Source organism: Leptonychotes weddellii, unplaced genomic scaffold (genome assembly GCF_054177405.1).
Source record: "Leptonychotes weddellii isolate Sample4059 unplaced genomic scaffold, ASM5417740v2 HiC_scaffold_4023, whole genome shotgun sequence".
Lineage (NCBI taxonomy): Eukaryota > Metazoa > Chordata > Mammalia > Carnivora > Phocidae > Leptonychotes > Leptonychotes weddellii.
This window is the reverse complement of record NW_028006626.1, coordinates 1-6,217: the sequence shown is the minus strand read 5'-3', so window position 1 is coordinate 6,217 and position 6,217 is coordinate 1. Positions and strand designations below refer to the sequence as shown.

General features: G+C 61.6%; 1 long non-coding RNA gene across 1 annotated transcript; it reads left to right on the top strand.

The window, feature by feature from the left end:
- Positions 1–5,204: 5,204 nt before the first annotated feature.
- Positions 5,205–6,174, top strand: LOC145719361 (uncharacterized; the record flags this gene model as incomplete). Its single annotated transcript, XR_014142331.1, has 2 exons — positions 5,205–5,453; positions 5,984–6,174. It is a non-coding gene; the product is annotated as an uncharacterized LOC145719361 (long non-coding RNA).
- Between the last annotated feature and the right edge of the window lie 43 nt (positions 6,175–6,217).

Sequence of the window (6,217 nt, the reverse complement as noted above, 5' to 3'; positions counted from 1 at the left end):
GGAATATTCTAAATCCTTCATGCCCTCCCAACAGTCTTCACGGCGTCCCCACCAGGAGTAATTCCACTTTCTCTGCTCGTCCAGAAGCAGCAACTTGCCCATTCAAGTTCCATCATGAGATTTCGGCAGTTTGGTCCCATCTTCTGATTCTGGTCGTCTTGCTTTCCCGCCATGTCTGCGGTGACTCCCCCCCCCAACTCCGGAACCCCTCGCAGTCATCCACGAGGGCTGGAACCCACCTCTTCCAAACTGCTGTTTGTCATTTTGTCCTCTTCCCGTGGGTCATGAATGTTCTTAATGGCGTCTAGGGTGCGAACCCCTTGCAGAAGGCTTTCCGCTTCCTGTGCCCAGATCCTCCGCGAATCACTATCTAGCATAGCCATAGCCTCGCAAAGTGTATTTCTTAAAGAACAAGACTCGAAAGTCGAGACGACTCCATGCACAGGCTGCAGGTGCGAGAACACACCAATCTTGTCCATCTCCATCAGAGCCCCGGGTGACGCGGTGCGGTGTCAGCGAGCAGTCGTAGCTTCAGAGGGACCTTTTCCCTAAGCAGCAAAAATCCAGTAACCATGTTGAAAACAGCTGTGCGGCCATCCAGGCTCCACGGTTCCACTGACAGAGCAAGGAGGAGTAGGAGGAGCATAGTTCTCAGCGGCCCCGGGATGTTCAGACTGGTACCTGAGCATTGGTTCAGCTTCAAGTCAGCAGCTGCCCGAGCCCCCACAATACAGTCCATCTGTCCCCTGAAGCCGTGAGGCCAGGCACTGCCTTCTCCTCTCCAGCTATGGCGGTCCTCGCTGGCGTCTCCTTCTGATGTAAGGCTGTTTCATCCACACTGGAAACCTGTGTTGTTTCGAGAAGCCACCTTCATGAGTGATCACAGCTGGATCTTCTGGAGAACGTGCTGCTTCACTGGCACTTCTGTGTCATAGAGTCCGTGTCTTTCACGAACCGCCTCGGCCAGCTCCAGAATTGTCCTGTGCAGCTTCGTCCCCTCTCTCCACCTTCGCGGAACCGAAGAGCGTGAGGGCCTTGCTCTGGGTTAGGCTTTGGCTGAAGGGATCTCTGTGGCTGTTGGAGCTTCTGTCCAGACCACGCAGACTTTCTCCGTATCGGCAATACACCTGTTTCCCATTCTTGTCATTGCTGTGTTCGCTGGCATGGTCCTTTAATTCCCTTCAAGAACATTTCCTTTGCAGTCACCACTTGGCTAACTGGTGCAAGAGGCCGCGCTTTTGGCCTATTTTGGCTTTTGGCGTGCCTTCCTCACTATGCGTCAGCATTTCTAGATTTGATTTAAAGTGAGACACAGGTGACTCTTCCCCTTCGCTTCAACACTGAGAGGCCACTGTAGGGGTATTAAGTGGACTAATTTTAATATTGGTGTGTCTCAAGGGGAGAGGACTGGGCGGCTGGTGGTTGGAACGGAACACACCCAACTTTATCAGTAAGGCCCTATCTCTCACAGGCACTGTTCATGGTGCCCCTAGACAGTGACAGTAGTAACATCAACGGTCACTCCCCACCACAACAAATACAAGGAAAACGTGTGAAATATTGGGGGGTTATCAAACTTGCCACAGAGACCCAGAGTGGGAAGAGCTGTTGGAACAGCGGAGCCAGGAGATAGGCCCAGGGTGGCCGCGGATCTTCCCTTTGTAAGAAAGGCAGTGGGACGAGCATGGGGTCTGCCTCTCCTTTGCCTTCGTGGCTCTTTCCACATTGCGTGGTTACAGGTTTATTTCCCTGCGGGTCCATGGGAGCTCCATGCAGGCAAGAGTCCACGCACGCATGGTCCGTTCCCGTGAGCCCAAAGCCTTCCTGATGGGAAGACCTCAGAGCGCCGTGTGTGAAGTCCAAGCATGCGCCAGGAAGGCCACTCCCTCCCTTTCTGAGTTCTTTCTCCTGAAACAGACACCTGCCTTTCCGGTGGCTACAGCTCTGGGGGAGGCTCGTGTCCCAGAACGAAGTGGGCTCTTGGAGACAGTAACCCACAGAAGTATCGTCAGTAGCTTGGGGTTTGGACACCTGGGCGGCTCAGGCGATGAAGCGTCTGCCTTCGGCTTGGGTCACGATCTCAGGGTCCTGGGATCGAGCCCTGCGTTGGGCTCCCTGCTCGGCGGGAAGCCTGCTTCTCCCTCTCCCATTCCCCCTGCCTGTGTGCGTGCTCTCTCTCAAATAAATAAATAATTTTAAAAGATGGAGCTTGGGTTTTGCTGTTAAAGGTAGCGATGGTGATTTTAATATGAGTCCTTGGGGCTGGCTTGCTGGCAACACGGCCCACGCTGGGGGTTACCCAGAGTGGTTAGATTCAGGGGCTCAGCATGGCCAGTCCATGGGCTCCTCAAGGGCAGGCACTACCTTATTCCTGCTCTGTTGTTGCTGCCCAGCACCGAGCCAGGCTCCCAACAGGTGTGCACCCACCATCTGCTGTGATGAAATCCACAAATTCCGTCTTGTGAGCACAGCCATATTGAGCACTTTATGCACACTGTGTCCACTAATCTTTTTATAACCCCATGAGGTTGGTATTCTTGCCCCCATTGTACAGAAAGGGAAATTGAGGCTCACAGAGAGGAAATCTGCCCAATGTCGCACACACCCAGACAGAGGCAGGGAAGCAGAAGTCCCTTGGGATATTGAAACAATGGCCTGGAGCGATAACTATTTTGGGGCCCGACAAAGCAGCATCCTCTCCTTGGAGAACGCCTGTGCCTGCCTTTCAGAGCCCGGGCTCTGTTATCTCTGGCCGCCTGCTGCGCGGGCGCCGGCCCATCTGCCCCTGCACCACCCTGGCCTCCTCTTCTGTCCTGGCCTCTCTAACGGCTGCCCAGCCTCTGAGGCAGGGTCCCCCAGCGTCACCCTGGAGCCCTCTTCCTCTCTCTACACCCCCTCTCTGGGCCAGCCTGTCAACCCCTGGCCTCTGCAGTGTGCATGTCCTGCTGAGAGCCCTCCCGGCAGGCCTGGGCCGGCCAGCTCCTGCCAACTGCTGCTGGTTACTCCTCCCAGAACGTAGTTCCCGCTCTAAGACCTTCAGTGGCTCCCCGGGCCCATCCGAGAAGCAAACACTTCCCCAGTTCAGAGCCTTCCTCCACCCCGGCACTGCGCTCTCCGCCTTTATTCTGCCATCCCATCAGCACGCCCCCTCCCCCTCTGCCCAAGACAGAGTCACTTCTGGTGCGTGGCCCGTACTTTCCTCCACAAAGTTCCTCCTGACCCCCCGCCCAGCACATTACTTAGAGGACAGGTTTAAATATGGCGATGGCGAAAAGAGTCTGCTTCAATGTGTCCAGAAGTAACTCGATGCTCCAAAGAGAGGCTGCGGGGGCTGGGCGGGTGGGGGCTCGGGAGGCGCAGGCCCTCACAAAGGGCCAGTGTAGACGCAGTCACACCAGCTTGTCCGGGGCCAGCACTGAACTTAGAGTCCACCCTCCCACAGCCGCCGGGAGACAGAGGCCCTAGCTTCAGGTGTCGGATGGAACAAACAGTAACAAGGTTGGGCAGCCTTGAGTTCCCCACGCAGGCGCTTCCGGGGTGGGGGTGGGGCGGGTGGGAGTCATCCCAGGGATGCGGCCTTGAGCTGTTGGAAATCACGCCAGTGTTTATTCAAGTGTTACAGGCCAAGGTCGAGGCCTAGTTGAGAAGAGGGTTCAGAAGAGCCTGGGGAGAGTTCCACGACGGAGAGCTCTTTGCCAGGTTTTTAGCTTAGACAAAAGCAGAAAGACAAACACACACGCATCAGTGTGTGGAGACGGCCAGGTGCTTCACACGGTTACGAAGTAGATACTACTGTTATCCCCATTAAAAAGTCAAGGAATTTAAGGCTCAGGAAGGCTAGTCACCTGCCCAAGGTCACACAGCCAGAAGTGACAATGCCGGGATGTGAACCCAGGTCTCCCGGTTCCTGAGTTCGTCGCCCTATTCTGTGCCTGTAGGCTCTGGCCACCCACATATGCCCGTCGGACGGCGTCACTGGTCCGGGGCACTGAGCCAGGTGGGCAGCGGCGCTGGGCAGCGGTTCTCAGCCCTGGCTGCACGCGGGACTCCCCCGAGGAGCTTTACAAACACTGATGCTTGGGTTCCAGCCCAGAAGTCCTGAAGGCATTGGTCTGCAGTGCAGCCCAGACGCAGGGATCCCTGAGCTGCCAGCAGCCTGCACCGTTATCCTCCCATCCGGCCTCGAGGGAACCGTGAGAGGCAGGCGTGTAGGTGGCAATGACCATGTCCTGCTGATGAGCGAACAAGCTCAGGCTAACACTCGGGTGGCTCCTAACACCTGGCTACGGAATCTTGCGTCTTGACCCCCCAGCTCTGCGTTCTCGGCCCACAGGTGAGCAGCCTGGTGGACGGGGAAAAACAGTGCCTCCCAAACCAGGAACGAGCAGTTGAACTTTGCTTGGATGTTAAAAGTCACTTCACTCTGCCACAGAACTGGAAGAGGGCATGGAGCCTGCCTCAGCCACAGGACCCCAAACAAGACCAGGGGATCCTGCAAGAGAGCAGGGGCCTCCCCTCCCCGACGGTGTCCAAGGGCCGGCTGGAGCTGGGAGCCTGCAGTTCACTGACAGCACTCCTTCTATGCCCCTTTCTGCCGCGGTGGGGGTTGGGGGGCCCGCAGCCCAGGCAGGTTAGAGACCCGTGACTGTAGCCTCCCAGGCAGGGACCAGGGTGCAGGGCCCAGGGCCCAGGGCCACCGAGCCCACCTCCAGAGCCAACCCCCACCCTCAGTGTGCACAATGCTGGGCCCACCAGCGGGGTCCAGCCTTAGTGGTTCCGAAGGTTTCCCACCTGCAGGACACGAGGGGCCACTGCCCACTCTTGGAGACCTGGACACGTGGCTAGTCACCCCTGAAGGGCGTCACTGCCCACATGCGCCGGACGTCACTGCTTAGCCTTGGGGGACTTGAGGGGACCCCAGGTGTGCGCAGTGGGGAGGCCCCGGTGCACAGCTGGGGCGGGCAGAGCCCCACAGCACAAATCTGGAAGGGCTTACGCTCGCCCCAGCCCTGAAGATGCCCCTGGGGGCGCCAGCAAATGCAGGGCCCCGGAACCGCGGTCCCACCACAGCCGCGGACCCCCGCCCACCCCAAACCCCTCAAGGGTGCCGCCATGTGCCGCAGGCCCCCGCATGCCCCCCGGCCGTGACCGCACAGAGTGCGGCCACACCCCCCCGGGCGCGGCCCGGCGCCCAGCGCAGGACGCTGCTCGCCCAGCCCCACCCCTCCGGGCAGGGTTCCCGCCCAAGCGACCCCGCGGGCCGGCCGGTCGTCGGGCCAGCGGACCCAGGAAGGGCAAGGCGGCGGCCCCTGGGCGGCGGGACGGTCGTCGGAGGGCGCGCCCACGCCGAAGCCCCCTTCCCAGCCCCCCAACATGGCCCGGGGCGGCAGTCAGAGCTGGAGTTCCGGGGAGTCGGACGGGCAGCCGGAGGAGCGGGCGGCCGAGGAGACCGGGTGAGCCGGCGGCGTCCTGCCAGGCCCGGCGTCGGGGGCGTCGGGGGCGTCGGGGCCGTCGGGGGCCGGGCGAGCCGGGGGCGGGGACTGGGGACTAGGTGAGTCGGCCGGCCGGGGTCCGGGGTCGGGGCCAGGCGGGTCGGGGTTTGGGGTCCGGGGTCGGGGGCCAGGCGAGTCGGCCGCCGGGGGTCGGGGGTCGGGCTCCGGGGTCCGGGTCGGCTCCCCGCCGCGCACTCGCTGCCCCGCCCGCCGCCGCCCGCCGCCAGCGCGGGCGCCGCCGGAACCTCCGCGAAGGTTCTGGGCCTTTGTGGCGTCACTGTCTCCTCGCGGAACCTTCCGCCGGCGCGGAATAAAACCCGCGGCGGAGGAGCCGGAGGCCGAGTGCGGCGGCCCCGGGCGGCGGGCGGCGGGCGGCGGGAGCCCAGGGCGGCGGCCGGAGCCGGAGCGGGAGGCGGGGAGCGGGACGCGCGGGCGGGCGGCGGGTCGTCCCGGGCGCACTGACCGGCCTCGCCCGGCCCGCCCGCCCGCAGAGACAAGATGGTGAAAGAGACCCAGTACTATGACATCCTGGGGGTGAAGCCCAGCGCGTCCCCGGAGGAGATCAAGAAGGCCTACCGGAAGCTGGCGCTCAAGTACCACCCGGACAAGAACCCGGATGAGGGCGAGACGGTGCGGCGGGCTCGGGCCTGGCGCTGGCGGCGGCGGGGGTCTGGGGCAGGAGGCGGGGGGGGAGGGGAAGGGGGCTGTCAGGGGCTGGGGTCGCG